This window comes from Corvus hawaiiensis, chromosome 10 (assembly GCF_020740725.1).
Source record: "Corvus hawaiiensis isolate bCorHaw1 chromosome 10, bCorHaw1.pri.cur, whole genome shotgun sequence".
Lineage (NCBI taxonomy): Eukaryota > Metazoa > Chordata > Aves > Passeriformes > Corvidae > Corvus > Corvus hawaiiensis.
In genome coordinates, this window is record NC_063222.1 from 19,997,146 (window position 1) to 20,024,894 (window position 27,749).

Consider the following 27,749-nt stretch of genomic DNA (forward strand, 5'->3'; position numbering starts at 1 on the left):
GTCCCCTCCGTGGGAGCACAATGGCCTTCTTTATCCTGCACTTCAACAGCCCTGACATGTACAATAACAATCAGCCTTGACGTATCTATATTGCACCAAAGAGACTTACTCAAAAGGTTCTTTTGCAACATTTTGGGTTGTAGTTAAAATATATTGGTGTATTGTGAGGCGAGTGGTACAGATCATATCACAGATGTATAAGGGTTTCTAGGTAGCGGGGCAGCATCTCGCAAACATTTTTCTGGCCGCGTTGCTAACCCTGGCAGCGGAGCTGGAGATGGCTGGTGCAGGGAAGGTGATACATGCTTTCATGGGGTGGTTTTCCATCCTGGCTGTTTTCTTAGGGAATCGTTCTAACGGGGAAATTTGGCTGCTTCTGACTGAGACGTGCAGAGCTTAGGAAATTCCTGTCCTAAACTGAGGGCTGCTCTCATGACATGATGGAGAGTAAAGCAACATCCCAGCAACCCTGGAAAAATCAGATGAAACTTGTGTCTCCCAGCTGATGTCTTCAGACCAGTCCTACATTCAGGGATTTCTTCTCTACAGTGCAATATAGTGAAATTTTGTCCCCAAAACCCCATCAGAGATACAGAAGTCTGCAGTGCTGCTCATAGGATTTGTCTGAGGGAATGTTTGGATCTCATTGCCACCACCACACATGCACCAAATGTCCATGGACATGGGGCAGGAGAAGACAAGCTGGGTACCACAGCTCCTGGGCATGAGGGGGACAAGAGAGAGGTCAGGAGAGGGGAAGGGAGACACGAAAGAGAAACGCTAATTGAAAAAGCAGCAAGCTGCCTTCACCCACATTTAGTCAGCTGAAAGTTGTGTTAGGAATTTCTAAGCCCTCCTTAAATTCCTGGGCTCCAAAATGCCACTGAACTAGCAGAGGTATTTCTGGACAAGTTGCAGGAGCTCCCAAACAACCAGGGAACACTAAGAAAATACAGAACGATGGGGGTGGGGGAAATAAAAACAGGAAACAGGTGGGATTTACTTCTCCCTTTTCCCCCCTCGTCGTTTCACTGCTTTCTGAGGGGGCAAGCTGCACCTCTGAAGCTCAGATTAAATAGTTTGCTACAAAATAAAAATGCATCTGAGTTAAGAAGCTCTGAGATTTAGGGAGATTCCACTCTGGGAGATACATGCATAGGTCACCGGGGCATTTCTCAGCTCTCCAGACCCTGTGGGTAACTGCTTTGCCCCTTCCATCCTCAGTGAAACCTAAGCCTGTCGTTTGCTCACAGCCAGGCAAGCTGCACTCGCTCAACTGTCCCAGCAGCCCGGCCTCCATTTGGCTTTACCACTGCAGATCCAACACCCTGCTCTGCCTGAGAGCAGCTGGGGCTAAAAAAGCAGCAGTAACAGAGCAAATATTGGGATTATTACAGTTCAATGACATTTCTTGAAATTACAAATTGCTTTTAGTCCTCTGTACTGGATAAATGGTGGGCAAAGCAGCGCTGGGGGAGTTGCAGGGGGGTGAAGCTGTCCTGGGACCCCTGTGCTCTCCCTGCAGAGCTGCTGATTTGCTCCAGTGCAGGCAGACATGGTGTCCCTGGCACCAAGCAAACCATGCCAAGCAGAGCTGCACATGCTGCCCTTTTGCTCTTATCCAGGAACCTGTTTTTTTTTAAACACATATTTTCTGCTGGCTGCCTCCATGGACTTTTTTTTAAAAAAATAATTATTTATTTATTTCCTTCTTTCCTTCTTTCTGAAGAAATGCGGGAATGAAAAAGCACACGGCTCACAGCACACAATGACCTGGCCAGCGCTGCTGGATGCAGCACAGCCAGAGCCAGGCTGTGGGCGTGCTCGGAATGGTACCATCCCCTTGGCAGCCCCAGCAGCAAAAGCAGCTTTTCCCTCTGACACAAACTACACCCAGATTCAACCTCTCATTCTCACTCCTCGGTTGTCTCCTGACCTCTCCATGAGCACCCATGGAGCTCTTGCTGCTGAGTGCCACAGGTGGATGTGGGTGATGCTGCTGACTGAGCCGGAGGCCCAACAGATGCTTCCTATTTGGTCATGTCTTGGTGCAATGGTTTGACGTGTAATTAGAATTATAAATTTATCCCATCCTTCCTCCCACAGCCATGAATTACCCTGAGCTCCTCACTGGGCTTTCATCATTTGCAAATGTTTGCAGGGATGACTGAATATGGGGTTGGGAGGGCTGCTCACCCCTGGCCACGTGCCCCACCACCCCACCCAGGGAAAGGCATTCCAGACTGGGAATGGCACACTGTGAGCAGCTCGCAGAGGGGAGGGAGATGGTGTGGGCAAAGCAATCCAGGAGCACCAGGTGAGGTTGAAAGGACTAATGAGCTCTGTCCTCCTCCTGCTGCAAGCTATGGACCCTAGCACAGACATTTCAGCTGGTGGAGACTTGCACATCAACATGTCCATTCCTCCCGGTTTTCCTTTCCAGCCTTTCCCCAAATAAAGGCTCATACTGCTCTGCAGCAGGCTCAGGCCCCAGGCTTTTTATTATTTCCAAGGTCATTTGCTCTGCAGCAGGGCTGGAAAACAGAATTGCCTTTCTTGCGCTGTTTATGTCTACCAGATACACACTACTTGCTTTTTCATTTGGATTCATTTTCTGTGGTGTCCTGAGAGAAAGGAGCAAAGCAATTTTCTATTTACTGCAAAATTCCAACTGAGCAATTTTGTGGATCTGGAGATTGTCAGGAAGAGGTTACTGGACTGTGTACACAGAGGAGGAGGAGAGCAGAAGTGATAGGAGAAGTGCACAGAGCATGAGAGGCGATAGCTAAAGCTGTTTCAATCCCATCCCTGTCTCAAGAAACCTTTGCCTAAACACCCAAGACTGGTAACTATTACTGGATGTGTGAGTAATTCCTAGATAATTTTTTAAGTATTTGGAAAAAAACAATGCATAATGAAAACATTACGTTATTGTCGTGCTGCTGACACTGTTGGCCAGATTCTCAGCTGCTGTGAATCATGATCTCGCCTTTGGCTTGAGCAGCATTATACCTTATTTTTCCCAGCTGAGGATCAAATCCATTGGCCAGCACTCATGCCACCTTTGCCTCACAGGTTAGAGCGAAGTTATGCTTAAAAAGACAGTAGAATTTGGTGATGCCTGCCCATGGCTGGGCTCTGAAATGCAGCCAAGGCTGTGAAGTTCCAGCTACAGCTGGCTGTGGTTGTGTTCAGCCCAAACCCGATGGGGTGAGCTCTGTGCAGATCTGGTACTGGTAAGGGCAGGCAGAGGCTCTGCTGGATCCCAAGAATGGGAGCCCAGCGAGGGCAGGGCTGCAGCCAGGGAGCTGGGAAGCACCCGGGTGGCAGGAGGGAAGGGTAAACAAGAACCGGTTAGCAGTTTGCACTATAGATTAATTCCTATATGTTTTCTAGCACTTAGAATAATTTATTGTAATTACTGTTGACTGAGTTGTGTTTGAAGGAGGCAGCGCTGTTTAAAAGGATTTTTTGAAAGGTATTGAATTGGGAGGCAATTATTTTTTTTTAAGATATGTTTAAGGATTATAGAAGTAATTACTGCCCTCAAGCCAGGATGTCTAATTATGTTAAACTGTGGCTTAAGACAGCACAACTTTCAGTCTCTTCCTTGGGTGGCTCACGCAGGAGCAGAGCACACATGGCATGGCCAGGGCAGGGCGTGGCACCACAGCAGTGCTGCAGCCCTGCAGGGACACGGGACAGACACAGGGGATGAACGTGGGGCCACAAGAAAGCAGGGAAAAACGGGTAGAAAAGGAAGAAAGGAAAAAATTGTGAGGGCAACGGAAATGAGGGACTATGGGGACCAAGTTGGCACCGCCATCACCCCAGTCTTTGGGCAGAAGCCAGCCTGATGCCTGCGGGGAAGAGCTTGCCCTTGCTTTGGGGAATGGGCACACTGACCCCTCCGGGGCCCCTTCCTGCCCTGTTTTTCTCTGTTTTCCTCTGGGAGCCCTTCACGAGCAGCAAGAAAGAAGTATGCGTTTATTTTTCAAGCTTGCCTTTTGACTCCAACTCCCCTCTGTTCTTCTGCCAACGTGTGAGAAACAAGTTCAGGTTTAAAAGGCAACCTGAAATGTGCATGCACGCACAAAACAGTTTTATTTTTATAATGCCGTGATTTATGGGCCAGCTTGGGGCAGGAGGGGATTTCACTGGTGATTTCTGAGCATTTGAAGGCTGCCCACAGCCGGCAAGACAGCCAACATCCTACGTGCCAGGGATGGGGCTGTCACAGGCAGGGGCAGAGGGCAGCAAGGGCAGCAGCGGGAATGGCACCGAGGGTCTCTGCGAGGGCACTGTAGCTGCACAGGGGCAGGGCTGGGTGGAATGTGGGGAGGCAGAAGGGGGAGTGAGAGGTGGAGCTGCAGGAGGGATAGGCAAAGCTATGCCTTAGGGATGTCTAAAGAGCTGCTGGGATTTGGGCTCAGCTCGGAGGTGGGGGACCCAGGGGAGGCGATCACTCTCGCAGCCGAGCAGGATGGAAGCTCCCTCGCCATCGCTCCCAGCACTCGGCTTTGGAGGTGTGCTCACATGGCTGATCACGCACATCAATTCTGAGTACGTATCACCCGGCTGATCCCTCTCACCCCACACCTCTTCTCCCCCAGGCAGCAGCCAGCCAGGAGGCCATGGGCTGGTGGGGACACACACACACTCCTCTTCCAGCGAGCTCAAAACAAATTCACCCCGTTTAACCCAAACTGTCAAGCGGCATTGACCCAGAAAAGGCTGTTCCCGGGGGGCAGCAGCACAGCAGGCTGGGGCAGGAGGGGGGGCTGTGTCCCGCTCGGTGCTGCTGAGCGGGCTGGGTGCTCAGCCCCGGGCTCGGGTGCAGGAAGGGAGTGGTGACAGCATCCTTGGCCATGGCACCGCAGCCCCAGGCACTTCGTGGTGCAGAGCTGCTGTCTCACAGGCACTGGGGAGATACTGCAAGGAGGAGATGCAGCGAGAGGCGACGGATAATATCTGCTTTATGGGAAGAGCAAGTACTGTGCTGCCACGGGAAGCAGCAGCTGGAAAGCAAACCAGGAGCTGCCAGCGCTGGGAGAGGAACAGCAGAGCAGCTTCCAGCATCCCACGAATCTGTCAAATGTCAGCGCTGGGTTTATCTCCGGCTTCACTGCATGAGATAGACTGGGGAAAATGCAGTCCTGACATAAGGTTTTTTTCAAATACAGAAAATAGTTTATTATTATTATCGTTGCTGTTGTTATTATTACTAGTATTATTATTATTTCTCAGCCTGGGTCCCCAGTGTCTTTGGGTGATTTTCACCCTTGGAGCCTGCCAGCTGAAATAGTGTATTTTTTTCCCAAAGCCACACGTGGAAGCAGTTTTTGGTGGTTTGGGTCCTTTGTATTCTGCAGATTATAAAAGGTCTCTCCTGTAAGTAGCCTGGAAAAGGAGAAGTACTAATTATTATTAACTCTGCCAAAGCCAATAATATCCTTGGGTAATTATCAGTTTACCCAATTTTCCTGTGAGCCTACTGTGTAAATACACCATTGTAAGAGGCTATTATTTCCTCCATGCTCCACCTCACCATAGCACTGATAGTTTCAGGCTAGTCATGAGCCTGTTGTGTTCAGGGCTGTTAATTTTGGTGGACAATCACCACCGATAATCAAATACAAGACAGAGAATGGCATGAGTTTATGCACTCCTGCCACCCTCCCAGTCCAGCCCCTCCTCTCCACTGCAGCCCCACCAAATGCTGCTGAGCCCTCTTGCCCCACCTGGGGCCATTTGCCACCTTCATGCAAAATCCAGCAGGATGCTCCCCAGGGAGCATGGCCACCCCTCCAGCCCCTGGGCAAGTGGCATGGCATGGCAGGGACCATCCCATTGACCAGCTGCCTCCATGCCCGATCCTGATCCCGAGCATGACTTTCCCTGCCACGCTGAGGTGAAGCCGGGCAGGGAGCCGGGGGGAGGAAGCGTGTCTCACGGCAGGAGACCCAAGCCGCTTTCCCTTTCATCGCCACTCATTTATTTGGATTAGAGTCAGCTCTCTCCTGAATCCTTTGTTCCCTGTTTGTTATTCCACATGCGCCCAGTGCTGCGTGTTCATCTTTATTAGCTTTAATTGCTTCCCCGTTCTAATGGGATCTCGCTATTCGCATACAATTGAAAGGAAATGTATTCATTAAAATAATTCTCCTCCTAACTGTTGTTTAGAGCTGGTGCTGTCACTGGCACTCACCGTGATTTTCTCCCTTCCCACTGTCCAGTGCTGGACAGGACCAGGACACAGGCAGAGCTTCACTGGTGATTTTCTGTTAACGTGTACCGCAGGCTGCGGGCTCAGGTCAGTTTGGGTGATGTTTGCCGACAGAGGAAAGGTCACATAAAGCCACCTGGCTGCTCTTCCTGTGAAGCCCGAGGCACATGTGAAGGGGCAAACACGTGTGTGCTCCCATCCCCGGGCACCCTTCCACTCCCCCAGCTGCACTGGGCCCCACTCACTGTCCCAAGCACCAGAGCTCCCAGCCTTCACCTCCGAGGGGAAGGAATTAAATGAGAAAGTGGAAGAGAGACGAAAAGCCAGGAATGCTTGAGGGCTGAAGACCGTGCTACAGAAAAGTCTCCAGCTGAAATTAGTGACAAGAGGCAGTTTCAGGCAGCAGACAAGCCATCTCCTGAACAGCTTAGCTTCCTCCCTGGCACTCAGACCAACTTTTCCTCCTTATTTATTTCCTCCAGCCAGCACTAGTTAGGGGTCTTTAGGGAACAGTTTAATGACCCTTCTTCCTCCTGGCTGTTTATGCTGGGCTCTCCCTCCCCTACCTGGGGCTGCCGAGGTACCATTGCCACTGTAGCTAAGCAACCTCCCCATTAGCACACTGGTGGCTCAGACCAAGGCATATCCTCACCAGCTTTACACAATTAGCCCCTTGGTTTTTGGCAGCAGTGCCCCTCTCCTCCCCTCCCAACACCTCTGAACAGTTTGTTTCTGCAGCACTGTCCGTTCAAATGAGTAGATCTCCCTTTCAATGAAAAAAACATCCCTTGTTTTATGACATTCCCAATCCTCTGTGAAAGCTGCCTTCCCTTGCCTGGCATATTTATGCCATAGTTTGTTAAGACCATCATGTAAGGGCAGGGATTGGAAACTGGCAGTTTCAGGGCTTGCAGAGCTGTTTCAGTGGAGATGGGCAACATGTTCTGCTTGTAAGTGATGCAGACATGCAGGAGTTGTCCCTGCAAATGCAGCTGGCAGGGTCCTTCCCTGCTGGCCACCCCATGGGCTACATTCAATTCACTAATGGGCCATGAGGGAGTATCAACTTAGACCAACACCACCATTCTCAAAAAGACCCTGCCAGAGATGAGCCCTGCCAGCATCTCCCATGCTCTTGTTCATGTCCTGTGTCACCTCTGTGGGGTGGCTTTGCAATCAGCACAAAAGCTGAGCCCGTGCAATGTTTGTTTTCACTGGCAGGGTATTCCTGGACACCCCAAGGCTCCTCTGGTGCAGACACAGTCTTGCAGGGTTCCTGGAGCTAATCCTGGACTGGAGCTGGTCTGGGAGCTTCGTTTAAAATGTAAAAGACTCGGCGTTGCCTAACAGCAATGGCATTAATGGGATGCGAGTTTGTGCCCGCTAATAGCATCCTGCAGGACTTCTGAAGGGAGCGTCTGCTTTGTCTCTGCATTTGTCTGTCACAGACGAACATTGCCCAGGCCCCGGCTCCCAATCTATTAATATATTTGCTTAATTACGCTGTACAGAGCGAGTGCCAGGCAGGCAGACAGACTGCAGAAGCTCTGCTATCACTGGAAGTGCTCTTCTGAAGAAGACAGCGGTGACATCACAGGCAGGTGACATCAGCCCCATGATACTCTTCTGCTTTTCCATCCGGCTTTGCAAACCCTTCTGACCTTGCCCTCCCAGCCTCAGGATGGATACAGATGGGGGCTATCAAGTTGGCCCCCTGATAACAGACACGTGCCATGCTCCCCAACAACCTGCCCTGCACATCCTGATGCTGGCATTCAGCTGCCAAGCACTGCCCCCTTCCCCAGCGAGGGCTTGCTGTCTATCTGCATTTTAGAAGTGCCTATCAAGCCCCAAAAGACAGTGTTAGACAGACAGTAACCATCTGCCTGCAGGTCAAGTGGCTGTGACAGGCATCCTCTGGCCACTAAGACAGTGAGACAGTTTTGAGACCGTCTTCGCAGAGACTCTGGCTGACTGCAGAAATCACTACCTGTTCTGTCACTTTTTATTCATCCTTGGGATGCACTTGAGAGCTGTCAGCTCCCAGAGTCATGGAGAGGCTGACTGTCTTGCCAAAATGTGTGCTCAGGTAGCAAGAGCATGATGAACACTTAGAGCAGCACCAGGAGCCCTGCCCTGGGCTGGGGCATTGTCCCTGGCACAGGTCGCTCGCTCCCACACACAGCAAGGGAGGACCCCAGCCTGGACGGCCAGAAGCCCCCAGGCAGCACTGATTGCCACGGCCACCAGGCCCTTGCAGGTAATGCCAGAAATGCCCCTGCACAGCATCACTGTAAGTGGTGTGAGACGGTTGGTGAAGCATTGAGATGTGAGCAGGGTAGGTGGCTGTTCTGCTGATGCTTTTTTGGAAGCCTTGCTGTTTATCTGGCCAGGCAGTGGGACAGGACGTGTCCAGCCCAGGAGCCTTCATCTCTTACAGCCCTACTGAGCTGCAGCTGAGGCCCAGGTTTCCTTTGCTTCCCTCCCTGCCTTTTTCCTCCTAACTGAGGTCTTTTCCTCATGCCTTCTCTGCTTTGATGCTTCACTTTGGACCCCTATGTTCCTTGTCCTCCTTCATTCCTTCTTCAGCAGAACCGAACAGTAGCTGCCAGTATGCTTTTCCAGAGCCTGGGGTATTATTCCTACACTAGCAGTGACTTACTGGGACCAGTTCCTGAAACATTCTGGGGCATCTGCAGGTCCAAGGATGTGCCACACTTACAGGGAATAACACCCCAGGCTCTGGAAAAGCATACTGGCAGCAAGAGGAGCTTTTTCTCTCTTCCCAGCCATGGGGAAGGAGGGGAGCCAAGGGGAGAGAGGACAATTCTTGCTCCAAAGAGAGTAAAATGAGATTATTATTTTTTGCCTCGTTCTGCACATAAACCTAACACTTCCTTTGAGGCAGTCCTCCAGGACTTCCCAAACCCTGACTTCATCAAAAAGGAGAATATTTTAAAAAACTAAGCTGTTCCAGCAGAACTGGCCCCCTGAAGCTTTTAAACATGAGTGAGATTAGAGGGGCAGAAGAGATGGGGAGACATGTGCCTGATCCTGCAAAGGGTGGTGGGCAGAGAAAGCAAAGAGTGCTGCTGGGGGAAGATGGGGCAAGCAGGGAAAAAGCTGAGAGAAGAGGGGTCATCTTTTGGGGAGGGAGACCTTGGCCCTGCAGGCAGCGGGGGCAGATCTCTGCAGGCATCATGCAAACCCCTCCCTGCTCCTGGTGCCTTTGAGATATCTCCTGAGGAAGGCACCAGGGCCACAGCAGGAGAGCCAGCAGCTGTGCCTCATCCTGTGCAGCACTGGAAACCTTGGCTGCCCCAAAGCCTGGGGGTTTTGGGGTTTTTGGCTCCTAATCGATCTTCCTTCTAAGCTTTACTCCGGTTACAAACCTGCGTGGGTTGTCGCTTTTGTTGCTTTACTATTTTTTTTGTATTTGCCAGTTGTTTTTTTTTTCCTGCCTTGCCTGACAGCCCTGTTCCCTCACTGGGGTGTCCCCACTCCCCAGCAGCACATGTGCTCCCCACCACTGGCACCAGCACTCACTGCTGCCTTGGACAGATGTCTCCCATGAACCCGATGCTTCTGTGGCATCTCCTGCATTCCTGAGCTGAAATAATCCCCCACACTTTGTCAGGTTTCTGCACCAGTGGCCCACTGCAGTTTAATTAAGGCAAAACCCCTCCTTGCTTTAGAGATTTTCGCTTACCAGTGGATTTCCCTAAGGCCTCATCAACCGGAACGCTTCTCTCTGCCTGCTCCTCCTCTACCAGCAGCACAGCAATCCCTGGCTGCCCTGGGGGAATGGGCAAAGCCTGGATTTAAGGTTCCTCTGAGGGTACCTGTGTGGGATGTCCTGACACCCAGGGATGCACCTGGGTGCATATGCTCATTGAACTGAGACTGGTCTTGTCCCGGGAAATTATATTTTTGGTCTTAGCCCTGGCTTTGCTTTAGGCTCAGTGCACTGCAATTTAGCTCCTGTATCTGCAAGTGGCTTTGTGACCATTGCACAGGCTGGAGTTTGTGTTTATTCTCCAAAAATATGTGGAGCTCATGATGGCTCTGCAGCTGGAACAGCAGACAGGATTACCCAATTACCAGTTTTTTTTCTCCACTGAGCTCGACAACAAGATTTGTGAAAAATTAAGAAAGGGCAATGCTCTTCCCTGCTTAGAGGAAGAATGAGAGCCTATCTGCCATAGGCTTCCAGATGTCATTTTATGTTTTCTATAAAAATTATAGGGAACCCAGCTGGCCCCAGAGACACAGTGTGAGGAGCAGACAGTGAATTGCCACTTGGCAGAGGTGACCATGCAGCACGTGCTGGCCGTGCTGCTGCCTTTCCCAGCCGGGGAGGTCATGGCTAAAGCAATCCTGGTACCAGCCAAAGCCTCTGCCCTGTGCCAGGCCGATGGGGCTCGGCCTGCCCTTGAGTGGGCAGTAGGAGGGCAATGTTTTGAGAGCAAGGTAAGCTCCTCCAGTGATGGGTGGATGAGGCCCCCAGGCTCCTGCCCTCCAACTTTCCTCGCTCCTCACTGCTGCTGGACCCGGTATTCCTCTGGCAATCCCTGGCATGCAAAGCGCACTGGAGCAGAGAGGGGAGCAGGATTGGCCCCTTCTCTGACTTTGTTTCGCATTTTCAGGAACATGAATTGCCATGGTTACCAAAGCCTGGGCTCCTCATTAGCAACATTTGCTCTCGATGTCAGATTAACCAAGTTGTTCCCTCACAGCCCTGGCGGGAGCTGCAGCTGTTCTGGCACCGTTCGCCAGCGCGGGCCATCGCTTCACCTGCAGCCACCACCGGCTGTGGGACAGGAATGCAGCCTGGGAACCTGGCACCAGTGTGGGAAGGGAACCCAGCCACAGGAACCTGGCACTGCTGTGGCAAGGCAGCAGCACGACCAGGGCACAGGCTGCTCCCTCTGCTGCGTTTCCCCGGATCCCAATTATTCCGCCTGTGTCATGTGGATGCCTTGCACCCCCTCATGAGCTGCAGGAACAGCTCGGCTTTCATTTTCCCTAATGCAGGCTGCCGGCAGAAGTGCCTTTGAAAGCACAAACCGCATCTGCTGCTCATATCATTACTCGGCGACGGCTGCACAGTGCCGTGGCCATTGTGCCTTTCTGACCCGCTCTCTCTCTCCCAAGAGAAGCTATTTAAAGCATCGCATTGAACCATATCATGTGTCCACAGAGGAACTTCGAGTGCTCCCACTTTTGTACAGCTCTTGCTGGTGCCAGCTTTGAAAATGCTGTTCGTGCACTCTCGTCAGCAAGGAGGGAGCGACTGCTGGGATCACACAGCCCCTGCCGGGGAGAGGAGAGGACCGATGGACAAAACAGAGTGCTGGGGATGTGCTGCTCAGCTGGGCATTCCCGGGATGCTAATGGGGGGAAGAATCATCAGCTCGTGCCAGAAACTCTGGACCTGACCAAATGCCTTCAGTGACATCAGCATGTTCATCGTTACCCTGGTGGTGTCATGTTGTCAGGCTAATCCCCAGCGGCGCGTAATCCCCTGTCACTAGGACAACACCGGCAGAAAGCAAACCTGGACCAATATCTCCTCATTTACCCAGACCTACCTAATCCCAGAGAAGCAAGTTAATAACATACATCAGCTCAGTATCTGCAGGTTTTTTATTAAACTCTTCGCATAAGTTTTATATTATTTTGATCCTTGCCAGCTCAAGCTGCCCAGCTTCAGAGCCAGCAAGGATGTGCTCACAAAGAGATGTTTCATGAGCAGACCTCAGGCTAAAACTTATTTCCTCTCACTATCTGATGAACTCTTATTAATAATGAAAACATTTGTTTAAAAAATAAAAAAAGTAGGTCAGATCCCAAGCATTTTACAGGTGGAACAGGCTGAGAACAATTGACTGAATGATGTTACAACAGGTTGTCCGAGCAGCTCCTTTGGCGAGCATCTCCTCCTGGCATCCAGCAACTCCCTGGTGCTCACGGGGCCCTTCCCATCGGCGCCTGGCGCGGCGGCCACGTAAGTCCTTACCCACAGCTTTATCATCCCAGTGTGGATGAACAGGCTTTTCCTTACCCTACTGTGGCTTAATAAGCTTCTCCAGTGAGTGCAGATCTGTAAACAGCGGTATCAGTTATTCTGTCTGACCTGCAGCACAAAATTGTTTTCCTGCTTGTGAAGGAAATCTTCAGAGCAGAGCTGGGGATACACAAAGGCAGCTCCATGTAGACCATAAATAAATATATATCAGTGCACGTGCTCTTTTACTTTGCACGCCTGAAAGCTAGAAATAATGTCTGATGCTTAGAAGAAAGGAAATATTTAGTTAGGAGAAAAAGAGAGAGCTGTAAGAAAAAAAGAAAAACACTATATATTTATTTTTTATGGCGTAAGTGAAAAGCCTGCACTTTCACCTTTGTTGAATTATTTTGCACTGTATCTCTGGCAGAAATCGAAAAAAGAGACCTGCTTGCATCCAGCCCCTCAATTATTGCACCTCGCTTTTCGGTGTGCCAAAATGACATCTGAAGAACTGGCAGGAAGATTTGCCTCCGCGCTCTCCCTCGCACGCAGGAAGGCAGCTCCGTGGCGCTCAAAGGTGTTGGGAGATTTTGCAGCTTAGGTCAAAGGATGTTAATAAAGCACTTGAGCCTCCATATGGTATTTTGGCACTAAAATGTCAGCTGCTTTTCAGACACTGTACTTTAATAATTTCAGACAGGCCCCTTTTAAATGGTTTGTTTAGTTTGCTTAGAGAATAATATTTGTTATTTGGTTTTCAGAATGACTAATAAATGAACTGTCTTTGCTCGGGGAGAATAATGCCACTTAAGCAAAACCTGGTACTGCAGTTCAGAGCTATTTAATAAGAAATACCTGTCAATGTCAGAATATATTTAGTGTGCATTAGCTTTGAAGAATTGCAGAATAGGTTTTCCCCTCGCTAAGTTTACTTTATGTAAAATGTAACACATGAACTGTGAATATGTGGACAGCAAACAGACTGTATCAATGAATTCAGCCTCCCCCGGAAAATGCTGACAGTGGCAAGAGAAACACCTCCTCACAGACACAACTGACACCATCAAAAGCGGAACGTGTGACAGCTGCCAAGGAGCCGCAGCCTCCCGCCCCCCTCCCCTTGTTTGAAAAACAAAATCAAATCCAAAATAACACGCTGTAGTCTATTTATCCTCTTGTTTAATCCGCTGGGAAAGCATCAGCATAATTAAATGCTTTAAACCTTTTGGTTTTAACTCGCGATCAGACAGCGGTGCAAAGAGAAGCCGGAAGGAGCAGGAGCTTGGTGCTGCCGGCACCGCAGCACCCCAGCCCCGCCACGGGGCATCCCCATCCTGGTGCCACCAAAGCACCGCCCAGCTGTGCTGGACCTACACAGGAAGGGGCATTGTGACTTCCCAGCAGTTCTCCATCCCAGATCCAGGGCTGCAAACAGAGAATTTGCTGGACCGAGCCACAGCCACCTCGTGTCTATTATTCATGCGGCTCGGCACTTCCTTTCACAACCCAGGTACCGTCTCGGATGCTCCAGCCATCTGGGGCAGCTACCTGGGAGGCTGGCAGTAGGTAGCATGAAGAAGCAAGTTATTTACTTAGAAACTGTCTCTGTGGCATCTTGACCATCTGGAAAGAATATGGAAATGAGACTTTTAGCGCGATGGAGCTTCTCAGTTGATAAATTAACCAGGCATCTCCAGAAGTAGGTAGAGCTGATAAAAGTGAGCATTTCTGAGCACGTCCCAGCTCTCACACACATTTTTAAGTGTGAGCATTTGCAATTTCCCATCTCACCTACACATCTGGGGACCTAAGTCACTCTCCTGCAAACTGCCTGGGTTTCTGGGCAAACAAAGCCTGACTTCCAGATGTAAATTTTCATGCAAAGAAAGGAGGGGCCAAGCAGGGCTGGGTTACACAACTTAGCCACCGAAGCCCTGCTTGCATCACCAAACCTGCCCCAAGGGGACCAAGCCCAGTCCTGCAGGGCTGTGAGGAGTGGCTGGCTAGCAGGAGCTCCTCACCCCATCCCAGGGAAGGTGAGGTGCAAGCGTGCACCCCAACTTGGTCCTTACTCACTCCCCAAAGCTACAGCAGCGAGCAGGAGCCTGGTGCAGTGGGGGAATAACGCTCACAGCCTGTCACACACACAAGAACCTCTCAGCTCTTATGCCAGCCTCTTACTAATCAAAATATCATGCTAGGCTGGAGTGGATCTGGCTTCTTTGAACGTGAATCACATCATTTGCTGATTGCCCGGAGAGTTCCCAGGAACTGGGGGCAGCAGGACAGAAATTGCAGCCGTCCTCAGAGCACTGTAATTTGTGCTGGAGCTGGATGGCTCTCCCAACCACCCCGAGACAGGGCAATTAAGGCTGGCTTCGAGCCAGATGCAGGTCACTGGGATCAGAGCATGGAGCCCCAAATTAAGCACTGTGAGAACGGAGCCAGGAGACTGTACAGAAGAAGTTAGTGAACTAGTGAAGTCCCTGGAACATCCATCCTGCCTTTCAAATGCAAATGCCATCTCAAGGAAAGTGTTTTGTTCTGCAGCCTTCAGAGTGCTAACTTCTAATCAATGAGCAGAGAAAATACACCCAGGAATACCAACATGGAGAAAAGGCTCTGGGGGTGGCTTGGAACAGGTCAGCGGTACAGGGAAACATATTCCACCAGCTGAGTCAATCCAAGGGCACACACAGGGTTCAGTAAAGCCCTGCTCTGTGCCCACCGAGGGTTGGAGTTCATCTGTGTGCCCTGTCATGCTGCATAAAATTACCTCCTGCTAGCACAGCCCTAACATTTCCCAAAATGCAGTCTAAACTTCCCCAGAGCAGTTGAGGTATCTGGTACCTGTTCTCCTTTCAATATCATGTACAAAAATGATGTGCAACAACAGGCAGCTCCTCCATTGTCTGCTTCCCAAGTGTCCCAACTGGACAGAGTTGGACGGATACCCGCAATCCAATTACAAACTGAAGTTAACAGATGTGAAACACCAACAGGGTTCTAGAAAAAGGAACAGCCCTGTGATAACCTCCACTGGGGCTGAGAGTGTTGCTAAATTTCCAAACAATTTTTTAGTTTCCCAAAGTCTCCTTCATGTCATAGGCTCAGCATCAGCCAGGGGTCCTTCTGCCCTAGGATGGCACCTTTGTCCCATCACTGCAGGTTTTTGAATGGGAGCTGTGGGTATGGTGGAGTTGGAGGTTGTATCTGGCTGCATCTGAGCAAGCCTGTTCTTCTACATCAGCAGCAGGCAGGTGGATGCCATCAGTCCCTGGAGCCTGAGGAGATGAGACCCACCACAAGTTCAGGAGCAGCTGGAGGAGGCTGGAGCTGCCTTGGCACACCACTGAGCAGGGAACAGTATTCTGGGGTGACACAGCTGTACAGGACAGGGGACTCTTTTGGAGAAGCCCTGCTGATGGTCAGCAGACAAGCAAGTTCCTCATTTAAGGCTCAGTGTGGTCTGAAGGTCTCCTGCAGGTGCTGGTAACTCTGGTGTGATGAAGGACAGTGGCACAGCAGCAGCTGAGCATCCGTCCCCGAGCCCCTGCCACAGCTGCAGCCATCCACTGACATTTTTAACACTTTTCTCTAAAGAAATTTTTTTGCCTCTACACATAGGAATGCATCGAGCTTAGGTGTGCCCAGATGGCTCGAGGAAACCCATGGGACCTCAGAGTGGGACTTACTGGCCATAATACTAAGTAAACGTGTATGTATTTTAAAATCTGTGATTCTATTTTGTTAATTGACTGAAAAAAGCAATGCATTAAAGCAAAACTAAGATCTGAGCAATGCCAGATGACCTTGGATACTCACAGTGCCAGCAGGGCTTGAAACTGGAGCTGGTGGAGGCTCAGCCCTCTGGCTACTGAGCCGAAGGCTCTCCAGGTGAACTCATCCTCAAACTGCCCACTGCAGCAGCTAAGCAACACGGGGGAACAAAAGCCTCTTCAGCTGGAAATATCCCAAGAGGCTCCATCCTGAGTCCTTTGCTGTGTGCCTTTATGAGGAGTGACTCAGGCAGTGTGAGATTTTGCCATTGCTGGGGTTTCCTAAAGTCATGAGGGCCTTGGCCAGTGATGGGCTCCAGCTCCCTCTATACCCACAAGTGCCCTGAGTTTTTTCAGGAGCAGGAAAGGTCTGAGAAGAGACCCTCTCCCCTTTCATCTCAGGATCACAGGGAGCAGTGCTCACCTTCTGAGGAACAAGGGTCCTTTTTAAAGTACTCCTTAGGTTTAACTCCCACGACATTTGTAAACTCTTTAAAGGCAGGAATTAACCTGGGTTTCTAGAAAGAGTCTCTGACGCTTTTTAAGCAGCATTTCAGAGGCAGAAATGATCTTAAAAATCTTCTGATTTCTAGTTTTGAGAGAAACACTTTTTTCTTTGAAATTAATCTAATTAAAAGATCACAAAATTAATTAAAATGCAAAATGAAATGCAACACTTTGCATCAGGTCAAATTAAATGTTTTCGCAAGTTTTAAAATGAAATCAGAGCTGTTTTTCACTTTGATTAAAGAAACCTCCCTCTCCCTCCCCAAGTTCTGGAAAACATCGATCCAAAGAAAATCCTCCTCTCCCAAACCTGCCCATTCCAGCAGGCAGAGGAGTACAGCTCTCCCTGTCCTGAAATGTCAGGGACCGGAGATTCCACTTCACACTCAACCCTCAGCTCTCACCACAGGCACTTCGGCTGGATGATATTTTAAGTGCTCCTACTTGGTGGCAGCAGCTCGTTTAAAATTAGCAGCACCCCTAATTGGGAAGGGGGGAGCTCTGCCTGGCAGAAATGGCACCGCTGGCCCCCGGCGCAGCGGGGGCAGCCCGGTGCCACTCTCAATAGCCATCACTGTCAGAGGCGGGTTCCTGGCCAGGGCTAAACCGTCCGCCTGTTTAAATATAGCAAATCCCAAAATGTCAGGAGTTTTGGAGGCGGCCGCAGAGCGGTGGCAAGGGGAGGCAGGGCTCAGTGGTGGGTGCTGGCTCAGAAGCAGCCCCTGCTATGGGCTGGGTCATCCCGACGTGCTGGTGTAACACCTGAGCTTTAATTGCCTCTGCTGTGGCCCTGTCCTGCTCCCGGCAGAGCTGCTGACACAGCCCACTGTAGCTCTCGGCACCAGAAAATATATTCCCCTCTGAGACCAAAAATATCAGTTCACTCTAAACATCAAGAGAGTGTCTCGTGATTAAGCAGTTGGGGTTTTACAGCATCCTGAGGATGTAAAGTGCTATTTAAGCGATAGCTATTTTTACTGTTGTTATTTATTACGTGGGGCTGGTCAGTGCTGGGGTCCAGCCTCCTCTGCACAGCAGGTGTTCCCAGCACAAAATGGGCCAGCCTCAGGCAAGCACCACAACAGCAGGTGGCCGTGGTCCTTCTGCTCTTTCGCCAGGCTCCTGAAGGCAGGAATCACTGGGGAAAGACGTTTTGGCCCTAGGGAGGGTGGTTAAGCCCAGACCCTTAGAGGTGTTCATGTTGCTAAACCCATGGGGGAAGCAAGCGGCTGCTTCCCCAGAGCAAAGCACTGTAACGTGGCTGCAAGGGATGCATCCCTGGGGTTTGGTTGAGCTTGATGAACTTGGAGGTTTTTTCCAGCCTGAATTCTATGAATCTATGGTTCTATCCCTACAGAGTGGGGTGAGGCACAAGCAGGCATTTCTTTTGAGAGAAATGCTCCATTTTTCTCCTCCCATCCTGTGATCTGGCCAAGCACAGCCAGTTCTTGTCCCACTGGGATGACAGCAGGACCACAATGCCCAGCTCCCAGTGTCCATGCTGGGGCTCAGGCTGACAGCAGCTGCAGAAGGTTTGGGTTTTATAGCTCCCTGCTGGCTTCCCTGCTTAGCTACCAGACATGAGCTCCCTGAGCAGACTGGCAAGCACATCCCAGCAGGAGGGCAGCCAAAGGGATTCCGCGTGGAGGGATCGAGGAGCCAGGGCATGCATCACTCTCCCTGCAGCCGTGGCACTCGTGAACCCTTATTTGTGCCCAGAGTAACATTGCACAATATGATCCGAGGGTTGCTGCAGCCCTCAGGGCCATTAGGCCTGGAGGAGCCGAGATTCCACTCCAGCAGGCACAGTGCCACTGCCAATCCCACACAGCCATGGATACTCCAGCAGCATGACAGAGCCCTGTCCCTCACCATAGCCATGCATCCTCCTCCCCAAATGAGATGCTGTGCTGCAAAGGCCCAAGGATGAGCTAAGCCAAAGCAAACCCCCAGGCAGCTTCCAAGGGGTTAAGCACACCCACTCTCCCCTCTGCCTTTCCAACCTCCTCCTGCAAAAGGCAAACAAAGAGGCTCTCCTAAGAGTACCTCGGCCTTCCATAATGGCATTAGGGGAAGGGCGGAAAGAGATCCTAACTCTCAGCTCACATTTAAGCATACAAAAACAAACAACCAAAAAAGGGGAGAAGTTAAAGCCATCTGAAAGTGCCTCCCTCTCTCCCAGAAGAGTGATAAAGGCTTTTTGGCAGAGTGAGGTGCTGTTTATTTTGGTTTGTGTTGTGTTGCTGCTCTGACCCCCTCAGCTGTTAGCCGGCAAACTTGACAGCCTGATTGTTTTTACTGGACCGTGCCGGAGTTTTTCGCTTTGCGAAAGTGATCTGGGAGCAGTTTGCACTGATTGCACAGAGGGCTCTGACCAGGGCCCATCGCCATGTCCTGCGCCATGCCCCGCATCCCAGCCGGGACTGCAGCCGGGGCCCGGCCCGCAGCTGGTTTAAATCATCACTTTCTTCCCATTTCACTGCACAAGGCAGCGCTTGAAGATTTTCCTTTCTATTCTGCTGAAATGTGACTCTAATTAGATGATAACAAGGCTCTGACATTTTCTAATCGTAATCCTATCCGTGCGATGGGACATTATTAAAACGATTAAAATTATTGATAAAGGGGAAGAGGGGTGCTCAGTCAGAGAATTTGGTATTTGGCCTGTGGCACAGGAGGGGGAGCACAGGTCTGGGTGTGTCCCCTGGGTTAAAGGCACCACTGTCCCCAAGGATATGCCACTCTCTGAACACTTGCTTAAGTAACACAACACTGCCCACTGAGCTGGAGCCTCCTATCATGACCAGGACTTAAAGGAAAGGTGGCTTTGGAAACAAAAGGTGGCTTTCATGTAGAGCTAAAGAAGCACAGCTTCACCAGACCTGAAGTTACCAAGGAGGTGTCTGGACCCAGTACTTCCCACACCCATATGTGCTCACGTAGAAGACCCAGTGCAAACATCAGCACTGCACATGTTGTGGCTTTTAGTCCCTCTTTTGGCAAGGTTTTTGTTCCATGGAATTAGCATGGGGGCTGAACAACTGTGCTCTCATCAGCTCAGCTGAAATCAGCGGGCACCATGTCCCTGTCCACAAGGTGAGCAGTATTTTCTCCACAGGCAAGAGTCAGAATCAGAGATGGAAAAATCCCGAGGGCTGAAGTTTCCACAAAGTGATGGTGAACAGGGCAAGATTCTTCTTTTACTACCTTTGAACCTCCCAAGGCAATGCAACAACCATCTCCTCTCTGACCCAGGGGACAGGCACGTGATATCCTACACCCCCTGTCCCCTATCAGCCATGGGCCCTACACACAGTGCCATGTGAGGGGCATGCCAGCTATCCCGGGGGAGCCTGCTGTGCCACACAAGGGATGTCCCAGACATCCAGCTGGAGCCTACTGAGCAGTCCACAAGCACAGGGCCAGACCCTCCAGCACCCGTCTCAGGGGTCCCTGACTCTGCATCGCTCCTGCAGGATCCCATTGATTTGTCAATCAAACATCCTTCTCTGAGGGGCTCCGCGCCCAGCTCCACATCATCCCTGCCTGGCATGGAGGCAGGCAGTTCTGAGCCAATTTTCTGCTCTGGAAACCTCGGGAATCTCCCTCAGTGTTTCCCAGAATAGCCCCAAGGCTCCTCTAATTTCCTGCAGCTGCTGCGTGGCAGCGAGCCGGCGGCTCCACCCGGAGCATCCCCCTCGGTGGTGGCAGGAATGTCTGTGGCACAGCCCCAGGATCTTGGGGATTCCTCATCCCTGGGAAGTCCCTACACCTGCAGAGGACAAGGCTAATTTTTTAACCCCAAAACAAACAACAGCAACCCAAGGGGGACAGCGACACGCAGGCAGCTCAGCCTGGGCACTGACACTGCGGACGTTTCCGAGCTCCAGCACCAGCCCTCCTCACTCCCGAGGGCAGGGGAGACACAGCACTGCCCATCCCAATTGGCACATACCCCTGGAGCCCACATGTTCTCGAGGATAAAACAGAGAAGGAATTTTTGTGCAGCCCTGCTCAGCATGGGGATCTCCAGCTGAGGGGGAAAGTCCCCAGAGAGCAGGAGCCAGAGGCAGAGTGATGGGTCAGTACAGCCAGAACGTGCCAAAGCTTGGGGTGTTTCAGACGCCTCTCCCAGCATTGATTTGCACGCAGGGTCACACCCTCAATCCACAGAGGACAGAAGACCCCAGCACTTCTCAAAGAGAAAAGCCCTCTGCAGCCAGCAAAGCGTTTGCAGAGAACAATTTATTAATCCAATTTACATCTTATTTCTCTTCACAAGCAGATCATAGTCTTCATGAAATTGCCAATTGCTAGAAATTATGCAGCAAATATTTTAGGATATGAATCTCCAGCAAACTGCCTGCTGCCAGTGCTATTTCCCTATCCAGGGTTGGAAATCTGAGCTGTGTTGATAGGACATACAGCTCCCATAGCACGGTGCATTCCCCACAACAGAGGCATGGTGCTCTCCCAGCCGGGCACCAACAGGCAGCACTACTCAGCTTATAAATGAAAAGCTACAACAGAATCAACCTCACAGTGCAAATATTCATGATTCTGAATTTGAAAATCACTTCCTATGAATAAGCCTGCATAGTTTGCATTAAAATATGCTGCTTCAGCACCATTCCTGACAGTGTACATGTTTGCTAGAACAGCCACATAGAGCAAACCTGAAAAGGTCAGGAAGGGAAAGGGAACAAATTTATTGAGGAATTGAAACATATGTTTGGTGCTGGTTTAAAAAAAAAATCTGCTGCAAGTACATAGATGGTGTCTTTGTCAGGGAAAGTGCACTATGCAGAGCTTGCTACACAGAGACAGAGGTCTCAGCTAATTGAAACACTGATTAATTTTTACACCTACAAACTTTGGTATTTGGAAGATTTTAATTTTCCTTTAAAACGCTGAAGATTCCTTTGAAAAAGATTTAGAATTCATATTGGAAGCCCACAAAGGAGTTTTTAAGACTCTACCTTCTTATTTTAATAAAACATAGTTTAGATTTTTTTTTCTTGGAAATATCTTCATTAAATAGAAGAAGAACTAAAGGGCATGGTAATATAATTCACAGGTGATACTAAATTAGGACACATTGTACACGGCAGTGCGGACTGAGAAATAATACAAAGGGCCCCAGAGAGATTGGAAACCTGGGTAGAAAATAAATGAGATTCAATTTGGAAAAATGCTGTTGATGCCTCTGGGGAAAATAATTTGAAACACGCGGAAACCTGGGAAGCAGGAATGGCTAACATGGAGTTTAAAACAATAACAGAGAGAAAATTGTCTGCAAAGCATTACGGACCCCCTCGAACGCCCGCTGGTGTCAGCAAAGAGGTTCCTGCTCCCTGCTGCGATGCCCTGGGGACGGTCACTGCTGATGGCAGAGGCACAGGCAGGGACGGGAAGAGGCTCATCACCACAGCCCTGGGCAGGGCTGAGGTGACAAAACCGCACGGAGGTGCCCGGGAAGAGGATCAGGGCAGGGGAATTCAGGTGTCTGGGGGGAACGATCAGGGCTGGAGCTGGGACTGGCCCCTGACAGGCTGGCATGGAGGCACAGGAGGGTGAGGATGCTCTATGGGACCCTGATGAAGGTGAGGGGGAGTGGAACAAGAGACACACAAGCTAAATTTTGAACCACCACCTCAGAGCATCTCCCAGCAGTAAAGACCAAAGGCACAAAGAAGTTTTTGAGAGCACAAAACTCTATAGACACATCTGTTCCTGCATGCAACCCCCTCCTGGAAGGACATGGGCTGGGACCCAGGTGGTGCCTTCCTACCTCAAGAGTTTCCTCTCCTCTCTCTTTTTCCTTCAAACTGATATGTGTTTATCAGAGCTGGAGAAAAGGAAGAAATGAGGAGCACAGAGAAAGAGTGATCATGGATCACATGGATCCATTGTGGGATGGATCATGAATTTGCTCAAATCCCCCTTTTCCCCCTGCCCTCCCACAAACATGTGCTTCCCCATCTCTTGGGACCACAAGAAAATGAAGTGGGGAGGATGAGGCTTCTCACCTGCTTTTGCCTCTGCTTCAAGGGCTGTGAGAAAGGGATCTGGCCCTGCAATGTGTCCAAGACACAGGGACAGCTCCATCACACACCCAGGTACATCCTGGCTGTGCCAGGTCTGCATCCACAGCCCCAGCCCTCTCACAGAGAACGGCACCAGGTCAGTCTTCTGCAGGATAACAACTGATTTTATTTATTTATTTTTTTAAATTTTCTTTTTAAAGGGTTCGGTACTATTTCTCCAGGGCATTCAGAGCTCTGCTCACCTGTCTTCTGTATTCAAGAAACCATCTAAGTCTATATATTCCCGATGATAAACTCCACCTAGCAATTTTCTCCTTTTCATTAAAATTATTTACACCAGAAGAACTTAAAACAAAAATCGATTTCAGGAGAAACAAGGAGGGACAGACCAAGGACTCTGGCCTTATGCTGCTATTTTTTAGCTTCTGAAAGGCTTCGCTTATGAACTTGAGCATCACATATATATTTTAAAAGGTAACAGTAGAAACACTTGTTACTGTATCCATCATTTTTTCTTGACCTTACAAAAAACAGAGCTCATCAGGTAACAGCATTTCTGACATTTTGAAGTTGTTTTCTTTCACCTTTGGGATAGAAATAAAACCTTTAAGCATTCTGTTGAATGAGCTTTCAGAAGTGTGGCTTTGCAGACATCTAACCAAAAATCAATGTTTTTGTTTAGATAAGGTTAAAAGTATCCAAAGCTTCCCGTCAAGTCTAAAAAATTCTGATCTTAATTCTAATTCTAAAAAAAGTTATCATCTGCTAAGAGCATTTCAAATTAAATGCAATTGTTCTTTTCCTCCAGATGAAAACTCTGGCATGGGAGTGGGGCTGAGGATGGTTTTGATGATCCTCTCCAGAGACATCCACAGGCTCTTGGAGACTTCATCTCAAATCAGAGGGAAATTGTTTACTTTTTTCCAGGACTATTGATTTTTAAAGACATCTCTGAATCAGTTTGTATCTGGCTCTCATGAGAGGGGTACTTAGGAATGAAAGCCGTGGATATACAACTGGCTCTCAAATTCCCTGGGAAACAGCAGAGAGGAGGTTTGAAAAGGCATTTTCCTGCACACCAGGACTGCCACAACACATCCTCTTTCCCGTCAACACTGAGCTTGAGCCAGCAAATATTTAAACCTTTCGAGGGCAAGAGAGAAATGAGGAGGCCTCGGAACCCCAGCCACGTATAGCACAGCCTTGACTGTCTGCTCTCACATCACTGACAACCAGGTATTTTAGAAAGGCCAACTTCAGGTGATTTGGATGAAACATTTACTTGTCATTTAAAAAAAATAACCCAGTTGTTGAGTGCCATAGCACACACCGAGGCAAAAACTTCGGTGGAATCTATTATCCAAACAGAGACACGATGCCTTCACTCCTCAGGCCCATCAGTTTCATGGATGTAGGATTTTTAGCAGGCTACAAACTCAGAAAGCAGCATCTCTGCCTTCAGAAGACAGCTAACCCTCTGGTTACCCTTTGGTTACTTAAGTGCTTTGGCTCCCACACCAGAACACCACGTCAGTCTTTAGACTGGAACAAAGGATGGATTTATTTGCTACACTGTAAATATCTGCACATTTTGTCACACAGGAAGTTCATCTCCTCACGCCACCAGTTTCCAGTCCAGCTACCACATGTAGGGCAAGGTGATCTCCACCCAGCCCAGCTCAGACAGAACTGGGAAAACAGGGAATCTTCCCATCCTTGCTCACCCGGCAAATCTGAGCCCACAATGGAAGGGTGAGAGGTAGAAATTCTAGAATTTCAGAGGAAAAAAGCCACACAAACCATTTCAAAAAGCTGTAGGTACTAAACCAGTAAATGCAAGCCCTTGCTGTCTTGTAAATGGCTTCTGGAAATGCTTTCCATGGCTGCAGAGGCCCTGGATGATGAAAGGCATCGTCCTGTTGTGATCAGAATCTGTCACATTCATTATCTTGTACTCAATCACTGCAAATTGCAAAACATGGTTTGACAAGTTTAATTTCTGTATATAACCAGTTTTAAAACGATATTGTTTATTTTAATTGCATACCATCCTTCATCCAAGTGCAGTCCAACAAAATTCAAGCTAAAAAACATCTCAAGGTTACGTTCACTTTTTTAAAAGGGAAAAAGCTGAGGTTTTGAATACAAAAATTGAACTATGTAATTGTTTAAATGAGAATTCCTTTACCATATCATCCTCCCTAGTAAGAAGTAGTGCCATTTTTAATGCAAGCAGCTATATTTGGTTACAAATCATGTTTTAGCAATTATACTACACAGCAAGAATGAACAACTCTGTAGTCTTTAATAAAATACACATGAGAAACAGGATCTTCAATTTACATTTATTTTTATCTTGCTTGTTCATTAAAAGTCTTGTTCAAAAACTACTTTGTCTTGTCCTTTCATGAGAGCAAAGCAGGGATGTGCTGGAGCCAAGCGTGGGACTTGCCTGTCCTGACCAGCTCTGGACAGAGCTGCTTCTGCAGGTCTTAACTCAGATGTGGCACCTCCACGGTTTGCAAGGGGAAAGGGGCATCAATACTGCAGGCTGGGAAGCACTGTAGGAATTTAGGGCTGGGAAGTGGCAGGACTCCCCTCCCTCGAGGGGCAGCACCCTGCTCTCCAGGGGGTTTGGTCATTCTCAGCCTCGCAGGTTCCTGTGATTTCACACACCTGGGATCTGACACCTATGGAGGTGAGAGCTGCACCTCACACAGACCTTGCCACCTACCTTCCTGATGTGTCCCACGGGCAAACCAAGTACTCCTGCTACTAAAATGAGCCTGTAAAAGCAAAACTCATTTCCTCATTTTAAAGCCTACAAAAGGCCGCAATTAATTCCCATTGGCAACAGACAGGATTTTTAAATCTACTGTGTTTCAGACCTTAATTAAGACTTGGGGTAAGGAAAGGAGGAAGACAAGGAAGGGCATAAGAATGCAAAACAGCAGGGCTAGATGGAAAAGAGAAATCTCCCTCAAAACACCCAAGTGATGAGTAGCAGCTCACTACCCTCCAGAGCACCTTGCTCTCCTGCTGCCCCCATGGTTGGTTGGATATCAGAAAGGATTCCTCCATCAGCACACTTTACTCCCACTCTAGCACAGGCAAGGCTTCACCATCCCTGCTCCAGCAAGTGCATTCACATTTTTTATAAATATGATAATCCAGGTCAATAACTTGAGGAGAATGATGACTTTAGTGGACTGGGCACCACAAAGCTGGCTACCAACAGCCAGGGCAGTACCTTCAGAGTGTTCCCAACAGGCTTGCTCAAGTTTTCCAAGCCAAAGCCTTCCCTGGACCCAGAACTTCAACAGCTGGGATGAGGATGCTGCAGGTCACTCAACTCAAGAAATCCCATCAGCGAAGTAGAATAAAAAGGACACAAGGGTGAAGGCATGGCAGTGCAGTTCACTTTCCATCCACCGCGGGGATTAGCATAATTAATGAAGTATTTAGAAGCTTTTAGACTGGGAAGCAATGCCACCTAGTGAACAGGATGGCGTGTGACAGACAGGGGACACCTCTCTGAAGGCTGGTCCCTGGGTGAGGTGTTGGTGCAGAAAGGTCCCACTGCTGCTGCGTGCACTGGATACGGCATCTGTGCAAGGACCATCCCGGAATCCCAACATCTGCCCCCGACTCACCAGCTACACAAACACAAGTTCAAAGACATTTTAACCAATGAATAATTTAAAGAAAAATGCATTTTCAGTAGGCCATGAATTTAAATTTTTCTTCAACAAGATTTTTTAATGCTGGAAAGTATACAGCTCAAAAATGACAGATGGCTTTAAAATTAGAGATCAGATTATATGGGAATTTATAAAGGTATTGCAGAGAAAAGTGAACACTGAATGTTACTAAATTTAGGATAAAGCCTGAGCAGACACCAGCAATTAAATAAAAATGCAAAAAAATCCATGGCCCAGAGGCTGTCACAGAGTTTGGCAGTGGCTGACAGGCACAGCACAGCCCCAACTCACTAACAGAGGGCAACCAGTTCCCGTTCCTGCTCTGAACCATTTTCCATTAAAAGACCCAAATTGTCAGCAATTCAGACTCTCCACACAAGATACTTGATGCAGCCATTTTTTTGAGTTTTGGGTAGGTTTTTTCCCCCCCGTAAACGAATTCCTGGTTTTGTTTAGTTATTTGCAAAACCATGTCAAGTTATAAGCATATGACCACAAATCAGACAGAAGTTGCTACTGATGTGGTTTCTCCCCCCTCCCAGCATTTGCCACGGTAATACAGAGTTATAAAAATAACAGTCATGATCTATGGTAGGGCAGCAGTTTGATCAGACTAAAGACTTCTGGTATGCAAGGCTTCTCTACCAAAAAAATGTTTCGGCCAATTTGTAAAATTGATGGGACTCTGGAGTAATCGCACTGGAGCCAAACACTTACATGTTTGATACAGAGGGATTTTCAGTGGATTTGGTGGTGGGTGGAAGGTGGTGGAGGGGGGGTTGGTTTAGCACACACATTCTTTCTGCAAGTGCAGCGCAGACATTGCTGAGGAACGTGTGAGGAGACAGCACCGACGTGGCAGTGACACGCAACCAGGAGACACCATGGCTTGGTCAACCCATCGGCTGGGGGCTGGAGCACAGCAGCACACGCTGTTCTGGTGGTCCTTGCGTGACATCTGGTGGCCAAAGAGTACCCTGGGAAGATCCATCTGACTCAAGCTGCACCCAAGGAACCCCCACAGCCCCAGGAAAGGCCATGAGCCACAGCCCTGCTAAGAACTACACCAGGACTTAAATGCTCTGTTTCTGATGTTCATTCTGGTAAAATGATCAAAGGGTGAATTTGGGAGCTGGACCTTAATGCTCCATTTTCTAAATAGTACTGATCCCGTCAAAATACATCCCAGTCCATTCTGAAGGCTAGGACATCCCATCTAGGGACAACCAATTGCTTACAAGAATTGTAAGTGGCCATTAATTCATGGCATTGAATTATATTACTTAAGAATATTTTAGCTATATTCATGTTCTAAAGGAAAAAAAAACATTCACCTGAAGAGTCATTTGCCAGAGGACAAAATCCAAAACTCTGCCAAAAATTCTGTCCTGAAGACTCTTTTCTGCCCATTAATAGTGAAACAGAAGCATTTCAGTATGGAAAACTGAGAGCAGATCTCCTAAGCCAAGTTTCCTGACT